Source organism: Osmerus eperlanus, chromosome 23 (assembly GCF_963692335.1).
Source record: "Osmerus eperlanus chromosome 23, fOsmEpe2.1, whole genome shotgun sequence".
NCBI lineage: Eukaryota > Metazoa > Chordata > Actinopteri > Osmeriformes > Osmeridae > Osmerus > Osmerus eperlanus.
Window position 1 is genome coordinate 11,879,418 of NC_085040.1, and position 10,856 is coordinate 11,890,273.

A 10,856-nucleotide genomic window follows, 5' to 3' on the forward strand; every position below is an offset into this window, starting at 1 on the left:
TGTCTGGTTGAAAAGGTACTGCACAGTTAAAGGGATTCCAGTTAGTGAAGGATCTGGATGGCATATGGAATGGAGCTTGGAGAGTGCCCATCCAGCAGGTTCCAGATCCGACAGTTTTTGAAGGACTGAGGCAGTTACCCTCAATCATAGTGTTGGGGGAGAACAGGGGCTTCGTGCACTACATGGGACAGCCAAAGTTATGCAGAAAGTGCATGAAGCATGGGCACCTCGCGGAGGCGTGCCAGGAGGTGGTTTGTGGAAAATGTCGGGAAATCGGGCAAGTCTTCGCGGAGTGCCCAAATGGTAGAGCTTGCAACCTATGTGGCGAGCTCTCCCACCTGTTCAGAGACTGTCCTCAGTCCTTCGCCAACAAGCTCCGGGCGGGCAGGGCGCCCGTGGAGCCTGTGGTGGCCGAAAGGGGGCACGTGGAAAAGAGGGCGGAGGTGGCAACGGAGGGAGCGGTAGAAATGGAGAAGGTGGCGGTAGAAATGGAGAAGGTGGCGGAGGAAGTGGAAGAGGTGGAGGAAGTGGCGGCGGACCCTGTTTTAATCCCTTTTAAGCAGGTGGCCGCCGAGCACAGACAGTCGATGGAGAAGGAGAAAGAGCAGAGCGTGGGAGAGGAGGCTGGGGGATCTGAGGAGACAGGAACTTCCAGCTCCTCTCCCAGCACCAGTGACTCGGCGGCCAGCGATGATTTTATTCAGTGTGGGCAGCTTTTACTCGGCAAACGCGATAGAGATCTATCCGCTGACATCGATCCAGCCAGTAAAAAGGGGAGGCCTGAAGTGAGCTCTGGAGAGTCAGATTCCTCTCCTAGGGTATTTCCTTCCAGCTCTCCTAACCAAGTGTCGTTTTTAAACATGAACCTCACGACTTCCACCCCCAAGGAGAGCTCAGGCCTCCCCAGACGCGATAAGAAAAAAGCAAAAAGGTAAGCATTGTTTTATGATTTTAGTACCTGTTTTATTGTTTTACCCTCTTAAGATCCCCCCCCCCTCCACGTTTTTAGTTTAATGCACGTCCTTTTAACCCCTTTTACCCTTTTAATGGCGCTCACTTTTAGCACCATAAATGTAAGATGCATCACGACCACTTTTAGGGCGCAGTCCGTTTTATCATTTTTAAGTACTGTAAAAAGCGATGTGATTTTATTACAGGAATGTGGACTGCCTTTTAAAAACTCTTTTAACCCTCGTGCTGCCTTCGGGTCACATGACCCAAAGGTTCATAACGAACCATCATTGTGTTTACCCAATTTTACCCAATACAAAAACAAATAAAAATACTTTTCTTTTAACCTTCGCAATGTGGGGGGTCTGAGACAGCCCGACGGTTAAAAGAAAATGCTTCACTTTGTTTTTGTATGCGGTAAAGTTGTCGCAATACGACGGTGGGTCACAATGACTGATGGGTCAGAACGACCCGAGGAGAACACAAGGGTTAAGTGGGAACGGATGTGGAGCCACGGGCCCTCCTGCTGGAGCGGCTCCAATGCAAACAAAAATGACGGAGTGGCGGTTTTAATAAAGAATCCACATGTGTTGGTGAAGGGGTGCACTGTTTTTAGAAATGGACGGGTGCTTTTACTGAACTTGACTTTTTTAGGGAAGGATTTTAAAGTGATCAATGTGTATGGTTTTAGTGATAAAAATGAACTGTAAGGCAGAGTTTCTGGATACATGTACAGCGTGTGTCTCTGTAAGGTCAAGAGGTCATGCAGCGAGGCCCCCTCTGAGCAGAATATAGCATGCAGGCCAGACAGTGGGGAGACAGTGAGGAAAATCATGTACAAATAAGGCTTATGTGATTAACAATCACTTCACCTGCTGAACGTTCTAGGGTGTCAATACATTGACCACTGAAGACCCGTTAAGGAAGCAATTCTGTGTCATTCTATATATGTAATGTCCAACCATCCATGTATTTAAGCACAACTGAGAGACTGAGTTCTCACTCATGCCATCAGATCGTCTTGAACTGATTGTTTGATCCGGGCTGCTCGACTAATAAACCAAAGTCAACTCCTTTCCTTTGTCGTGACTCCTTCCGGCCTGCCTTCTCCAGAATTTACATCTTATCAATATATGAATATGTAACAACTTTACAGCGAGTTTGTCTCAAAGAGTTAGAAAATCATGATTTGACCCGATGGTATTGGTAAACGAAAGCCATTACTTCCGTATTGGATACCAAGCCATCTGCGTTGCAGGACGGCAATAATTCCGTTCAACCACAAGGACCCTTACAACCAAATTGTGGAATTAGCAATAAGACTTGTGTATGCCATAGTTGTACATGCCAGATGTCCCTGTTGAGTAAAGGTTTGCCCATCCCTACCGTTTCCTATGGTGTGTTCCTTCAACTGCACATAACATACGGAAAATTGGCTTTTATAAAAGCATTTCTAAAAAAACTTGGGGTTTCTCATTTGCCCCAGTAGCCCTTAGGTAGGTTTAGTGTAAATAAACCCTATAACCCTGTACACTGTGCTTTGAACGAGAGGTTCTGGACCAAAAAAGTAAGTGTATGAAAATGTTCTCCACCCCCACTAACACACACAAAACCCACACAAAAAAAAAAAAATAAGGATGCTGAGCAAACTCAGGTGCCCACTGCCTATAAAGAGTTACATATTGGCTGCAAAATGTGCAGAAGATTGGTCTTTAAAAGGACTAAAAGTTCAGAGATAGACTGAGTCTACTTTGAATAAAACCATATGATTAAAAATAGAAGTTTTCCCCACCTCCATAAAATAAGAATTTTGAGAGAAGAGAGAGCTTCTAAAATTTCACCTCTTCAAGGCTTCCTCAAAGAAGTACTGAGCTGATTGAGCCAAACAGGAAGTTTTATAGGGATTGGGAGGAAGGGGCTTGTCCACCTCCTGTGGATTGTGATTGGCCCTCCAGGCCATACCCCTCTCACTCCCCTGTGTTTAATTAAGGACTAATTCAGCCAAACACTCCCATCGTTTTAGCACGACTTAGCACGTGTTCACGTTTTCTGAAGTCGCCCAACAACTCACCTCCCATCAACACTCAACCAAGGAGAGATGTCCATCAGGACCAAAACCTCACGCCATAAGAACAGTTTCTTTCCATCTGCTACTGGCCTCTTCAACAAGGCCAAGGACTCCCATTGACATTCATTCATTATTTAAGGCAGTATCTGATTGCACTATGTTGACCACTCATGCTGCTCATTCTTATCCTTATTCTTATATATATTATATTTTATATTTAAATTGTTTTATTCTTAGATTGTTTAGTTCTTAGGAATAGTTAAACTTCTGTACCTTTACTTAATTTAAGATTCGTATATGTTTAGTGTTTGCACCTCCCTACCACAGTAAATTCCGTGTTTGTATAACATACATGGCGAATAAACCAGATTCTGAGAGGAGGCCCCTCTCTTTGCTTTTGTCTTTGCTTCTTCTGTAGCTGTTTCCTTTCTGTAGCCTTTTCCTTTGCTTCTTGTGTAGCTTTGGCCTTTGCTTTTGGCTTTGCTTCTTCTGTAGCAACTATGCCAGGAAATATGAAGGGTGCGAATAGTGTCTTTCTGAGTGTACTTCGTGACTGCCATCTTGACTGTAAGTAACCAGAGTTTGTTTCATTAATTTGTGTTGAGCTAAAACTTTGTCTCAAGGACAGAGGGTAAGAGTATAGCAGCTAAATTGGTCAATAGTTAGCGTGCTAGAGACCGAGTTTCAGGGTACTTGCCGCCGAGTGAGACCCTGGCTTTGTTTACATAATTAGGGCCATTGTAGAATTGTTAAATCAGCCCTGACTTCAGTAATCAGACTCAAGAGCGAATAGTGCCAAAAGAAAACAAACTAACACACAGTCAAGCTTCAGTGGTAAGTGTGGCACGTCCCTCCCTCCCCCGACTCACGGGGGCCAGCATCATCTACAGGACCAGGACCTTCCCCACGAATGTCAAAGTCCTGGCTTTCCACAGGGACAAAGTCCGCCCGACTGCTTCCAGGCGCCTGGTCAAGTTGGCCGTGGCGCACTGGGCCGCCTCAAAGTGCACCCCCAAGATCCGCAAGGGTCCAGCACTGAGAGACAACCCCCCTGGTACATCCGTCCTGTCTTTCCAGCGCCCAAAGTACTTTACGGAAGACTTGGTGAGGTTCAGAACCGCACCAGAGGCCCTCGTGAAGTCCTGGAAGATTCCCAAGGCTCGGATCAGGCTAGCGTCGCTCCCCAGCAGCAGAGTGGTGTCGTCTGCATACTGGGTCATCTTGACCCGTAGGCCCCCGCTACCTGGTACCAGTAACCCATCCACACCAGGGTCGGCCCGAATGGCCACCGCCAGGGGCTCCATGTAAAGGATGAACAGCAGGGGTGAGAGCGGGCACCCCTGTCTGACCCCCGAGACCAAATCAAACCTCTGCCCCAAGTGCCCATTGATGGAAACAGTGCACCCCACGGCAGAGTACAGAGTACTAAGCCACCCGATGAAAACGTGCCCTAGACCTAGCCTCTATAAACACCCGGAACAGAAACCCCCTGTGGACCCTGTCAAAAGCCTTTGCCTGGTCGAGGCCGGCCACCATCAGAGGCAGCCCGTGGTCCTCGGCCCAGGCTATGGCGTCCCGGAGCAGCTGGAGATCCCAGCGCACGGACCGACCCCTGACCCCACAGGTCTGGTCCTCCTGCACGACGTATGGGTGTGCCATGCGCAGACGGTCGGCCAAGACCATGGCCCACAGTTTATAATCTGCGCACAGCATGGTCAATGGCCGCCAGTTCCCCAGATTCGTGCTGTCCCCACTCTTGTACAAGAGGGAGAGTACCCCGACGGCCATCGACCCCCCCCAGGGACGCCGTGCGGAGGACCGCGGTGAGGACCTCACCCAACCCCATCCACAAGCCCGTGTCCCACAAACAAAGCCCTCCAAGCCCCTACACTGCCCTCACCCGTGCCCCCTAATTCCAAATTATGGGAGCCACACTCGCCACCAGCTCCACCCTCCCCTGAGGACCGTACACACAGATGACCCTCATCTTAAAATCCCCCACGGTGATGTCAGCCCCAATACCCCTCCCCTGCATCACCGTAAAAGACCCCTCCACCCTAATACCCGCCGACCCAAACAAAATCCCCAACCCCACGATGAATGAACCCCACCCACGCTCCACACGGCCCCTCCCCTACCCCACTCCCGTGAGAAGTCCCGAGCGTCCCCCCGGTGAACCTCTTGCAAAAAACAAAAAGTGAAATCAAGCCCCCCCAAAAAAGAAAACACCGCCGCCCTCTTGACCTTGTCCCTCAGCCCCCGGATGTTAAAAGTGCCCACCGTAAACGCCATAACCAAACTACAAAAGAGAGTCCCAACATAAACCCCAAACACAAAAACTACCCATCATAGAGGTCCCTCTCCTCCCCCCATCCTGCCCCTCCATGATGTCCGCCCAGGACGCCGGTAATGTGTTGGGCTCGCCCTCCCCCACCCGCTCCACAACCCCCCCCCTCCCGAGCGCCAACTCCACCGGGGTGCCGGGCAGCTCCTCCTCGGACTCCTCCACCACCTCCATCCCCTCCTCCCCCCCCGGACCCCCTCTGAGAGGCCCTCTGAGAAGACATCTATTTCATTCTACACTTCACTCGTATTTTGAGTTGTAAATGAGCAGCAAAAAAAATGCTTTTAAATCTATGTAATCTTTATAAATAATAAGTATGCATTTTTATATAAAATATACAGAAATATCAGTTGTAAAAATGTCATCCAAAAAAGGACCCCTGTGCAACCGAGGCAAACAAGCACAATTTCCCCAGAAATTGTACCCTCTCTAGTTAGTTATGCGATTACTCAATAAGCGCGTCTACATGATTCTGAAAGCGCGTCTACATGATTCTTTTCAGAATCATGTAGACGCGTGCATGACAACTTTTCATAATACAAAAATAAATAAAGTGAAACCTTTCATTCCCACGCTGTGGGTCACAACGACCCCCGAGACAGCGCGACGGTGGCGTAATAGACAACGCTGTGGGTCACAACGACCCGGAGACAGCGCGAAGGTGGCGTAATAGACAACGCTGTGGGTCACAACGACCCGGAGATAGCGCAAAGGTGGCGTAATAGACAACACTGTGGGTCACAATGACCCGGAGACAGCGCGAAGGATAAGTTCAGGTTGCATAGACAATGAGGAGAGCGTGAGGGTTATTGTGCTGTCTCTGCCTTTTTGTTAGACACGGCAACGTCTATGTTGTCTATTACGAGACCCCGCACTGTCTCCGGTTCCTTGTGATCCACAGCGGTCTTCTGAAAACTTTTCATAATACAAAAATAAACTAGAGAGGGTACAATTTCTGGGGAAATTGTAGGGTGTGCTTGCTTGCGTCGGTTGCTCAGGGGTCCGTTTTTGAATGACATTTTTAAAACTGATATTTCTGTATATTTTATATAAAAATGCATACTTATTACTTAAGATTGCATAGATTTAAAAGCATTTTTTTTTTGCTGCTCATTTACAACTGAAAATACGAGTGAAGTGTAGAATGAAATAGATCTTCTCATTTCCCCTGCAAAAGGCATCCTCATCGTTGAATCAAAACGAATAAATTTGGCAGACCGGTGTAAAAATTGACCTAATCTCTATGACGGAAACGTCCTTTTAAATTTTTCCCTTCTCGTGATATTTTAAGGCATTTAGCCTACTCATATTGCATTCATTCATGAATAAAGAACCCCCTTTGAAGATTATTCTACGACTTTACCGGCAGTAGAAGATTGAATCGCGATTCAAACAGTACCATCTTCTAACTGAAAATATGCCCCCAAAAACGTAAATAAGCTTGACATTTATTTAGTGGAAAATCGCTTTCATAAAAAGCTCACTGGTAGCAATCATTGTCAGTAACAACGCAAAGTGCGATATAGCCCTGTGTGGAGAAGCTGCCCCGGTAAATTGTACTACTACAGTAAAGTAGACTACTGCTGTGTTCGTCTTGGTAGCGATTGCGTTGGTTGAATTGGATTTAACGTTTCGTTATACGGTTTAGGCTGAAATTAATTATTTTCATGAACAGTGTGATGTACTGATTGGATCGTATCACTTTAGTGATTGATGCGCACTGCGCAAGCTCATGTATACGTCAGTTGAACGTTACCTGCCTTAATGGATGCTGTGTTGAGTTTCAGTTCTCAGTAAATATCAACGTGTGTAATACGACCGTCTCGTTATTAATACACCACATAATTGGCGACGAGGTAAAGTGGAAGACGTGACGTGAAGATGGCAAACTATGCAAGGCTATTCCAGTGAAAGGACAGTTCTTAGCCAGAGTGGCTTATGGAGACCAGTCTGCTGACTTGCCACTAATCGTAGTAAAAGGAAATGGCCCTAAACAGGAACTGGCTCGAAAAAATTAAATTGGACTGGAAAACGATTAAAATGGTCAGTGAAAACACAAAGACACCCAAGTCAATTCCTGACGTGCTAGCAAAATACAGTCAGGTGTTCAAGGACGAGCTTGGAACATTAAAAGACATTAAAGCAACAATTTCAGTGAAGCCTGACGCCACTCCAAGATTTCATAAAGCCCGTCCCCTGCCATTTGCTATGAAGGCGCGAGTGGAAGAAGAGTTAGGACGACTTGAGAGAGAGAATGTCATCTCCCCATTAAAGCACAGTGAGTGGGCGGCTCCAGTAGTTCCTGTGGTCAAGCGGGATGGCACAATCCGCTTGTGCGGCGACTACAAGGTAACTGTGAACCAGGCTACCAACACTGACACATACCCACTGCCACGTATCGAAGAAGTTCTGGCAACACTCAGTGGTGGGAAGTTGTTTTCAAAAATAGACTTAGCCTCAGCCTACCAGCAGGTACTGCTTGATGAAGATTCAAAGAAATACACAGCAATAAACACTCACAAGGGACTATTCGTCTACAACCGCCTTTGTTTTGGCGTGAACTCTGCTGTCAGTATTTTCCAGAGGATTATGGAGAACATCATGAAGGAGGACCTCAATGTTGTTGTTTACCTTGATGATCTTCTAGTGATGGGAAAAGACGACGCCCAGCATCTTCGGAACCTGGACAGAGTTCTGCAGCGGTTGCAAGAAAATGGACTGAGAGTGAAAAAGTCAAAATGTGAGTTTGGCCGGACTCGGATCGAGTACCTGGGCCACGTGCTGGATGAAAAAGGTGTGTATCCATCTAAAGACAAGGTCAGAGCTATACATGAGGCACCAGCACCCACAAATGTTAAAGAACTTTGAGCCTTCTTAGGGCTTGTGAACTACTATGGACGTTTCGTGCCACAGCAGAGCACTGTGCTGGCACCCCTTTACAGACTCTTGAAAGAGCAAACCACCTGGAAATGGAGTAGAGCTGAACAGGACTCATTCAACAAATGTAAGGAACTTTTGACAAGTGATAAAGTGTTAGTGCATTATGACCAAGACTTGCCACTTACCCTTGCATGTGATGCATCAGCTTACGGAATAGGAGCCGTGATTCAGCACACAACACCCAATGGAGAAGAACATCCAATCGCCTATGCCTCTCGAACACTCTCCAGCAGAGAAGAAATATTCACAGATAGAGAAGGAGGCGTTGAGCCTAGTGTATGGTGTGAAAAAGTTTCACCAATACCTGTGGGGGCGACAGTTCGATTTGATCACCGACCACAGACCTCTATTGACCCTGTTCGGGGAGCATAAGGGGCTTCCAACAATGGCGGCGGCGCGTATCCAGAGGTGGGCTATCGTGTTGTCAGCGTATGACTACCACATAGTCTACTGCCAGTCAGAAAAGCACGGTAACGCTGATGGGCTGTCCCGTGTCCCTCTCTCAGAGACCAAGGATTCCGGAACCGAAGCGATGTCAGCGTACATTGATGCCCTGATGTGTGAACATCTGGAGGAAGCACCAATGAACGCAAGACAGATTGCCACAGTAACAAGAAAAGACAGAGCTTTCACAGCTGCACAGGTACATTATGGAAGGATGGCCAAAAGAAATTCCAGATGAAATGAGGATGTATCACAAGAAGAGAGATGAACTGTCTGTTGAACAAGGTTGTGTTTTATGGGGCACACGAGTGATTGCACCAGTGAAGCTGAGAACAGCAGTGCTCAAGGGGGTACACGGTGGGCATCCTGGCATTGTAAAGATGAAGTCAATAGCTAGACAATATGTCTGGTGGCCTAATATTGACATGCACATTGAAAAAGTCTGCAAAGAATGTGAAACCTGCCAACTAGAGCAACGCATGCCGCGTCAAAGCCCACTGCACCCATGGGAGTTCCCTGGGGATGTTTGGAAAAGACTCCACATTGACTTTGCAGGGCCATTCATGGGCAGTATGTTCATGATCGTGGTCGATGCATTTTCTAAGTGGCTGGAAGTGTACAAAATGATGCAGACAACTTCCACAGCCACAATCACAAGATTGAAAAGATTATTTGCATCCTATGGAGTCCCAGAGCAAATCGTCACAGACAATGCAGCAACTTTCATGTCTGATGAATTTCAGCAGTTTACGAAGAGAAACGGAATTCTACACACAACAGGTGCTCCGAGACACCCGGCCACGAATGGCTTAGCAGATAGATATGTCTCCACCTTCAAAGCTGGAATGAAAAAGCTGGCAAAAGATGATCTCAGTATCGAGGACAAAGTTTCTCACTTTTTGCTGTGGTATCGTACTACCCCCAACAGCACAACGGGTGAGTCACCAGCAGATTTGTTCTTAAAGAGACATATCAGAACCAGACTGGACTTCCTGAAGCCAAGCATCAGAGAAAGGGTGAGAAGAAAGCAGTATCGTCAGAAGGAAGAACATGACAAGCATGCTGCGGAGAGACAGTTTGATATGGATGAACAGGTATATCTGCGTAACACAGCAGGAGAAAAGCCTAGATGGATTCCAGGAGTGATAAGACAACAAACTGGACCTGTGTCATACAGGATACAAGGTGAGAATGCTGAACAAGTGTACCAGCGTCACGGAGACCAGCTCAGACCACGCAGCACTCCAGAGACTTCAGAGCTACAGCCTGATGAAGACACAAGTCCACCAGCGGAGCTGGTAAAGGAGCGTGCCAGAACAGCGCCAACAACATCAGAGCAGGTACAGCTGCCTGAACCACCTGACCCTGTTCCAGTGGCTTTGCGGCGCTCAGAGCGGACTACTAGGCGTCCAGAGCGTTACCAGGACTGAATGTGGTAATAAGAAGCTCTAAAGACTGATTGAAACTTGAGTTGTTTGTTTTGATAACTTGATTACTGATGCTAGTTTATTTAATGTTTAAGTTGAAATAAGAAGTCACCAGCAGTCAGTGAGTTAAAAGACCGAAGTTAAGTTAGGTTAAATTGATACTCATAGCAATAATGACTAAGGTACTTTTGTGGTGGAATGTGTTAAGTTACCTTTAATCTACAGGGGAGGTAATGTGATGTACTGATTGGATCGTATCACTTTAGTGATTGATGCGCACTGCGCAAGCTCATGTATACGTCAGTTGAACGTTACCTGCCTTAATGGATGCTGTGTTGAGTTTCAGTTCTCAGTAAATATCAACGTGTGTAATACGACCGTCTCGTTATTAATACACCACAAACAGATTGACAAAGTTTAGGCTGTGGCAATGAGGTTAATAGTTAGATAGACTTTTGATTTAAGTTCTGTCGCCGTTTGACTTCCTACAGCTGTGTAGATGTTTTTGTAGTGTCTCACGTAGGCTACAGCGTTGCAGTGAGCAACACTGGTTTGAAACCACAGGTAATGATAATTTCACCCACAAATTGTTTACTTGTAATGTAATGTCATAATAAATCCTACAACGAAAATGTATTTGTGAGGAATGTTTATTTTAAAGATTGAAAACAGATGCATCATA

The 10,856-nt window shown here is 46.7% G+C and overlaps 1 pseudogene; it reads left to right on the top strand.

The window, feature by feature from the left end:
* Positions 1 to 7,346: 7,346 nt before the first annotated feature.
* Positions 7,347 to 10,177, top strand: LOC134010145 (uncharacterized protein K02A2.6-like; annotated as a pseudogene).
* The last annotated feature ends 679 nt before the right edge of the window (positions 10,178 to 10,856 follow it).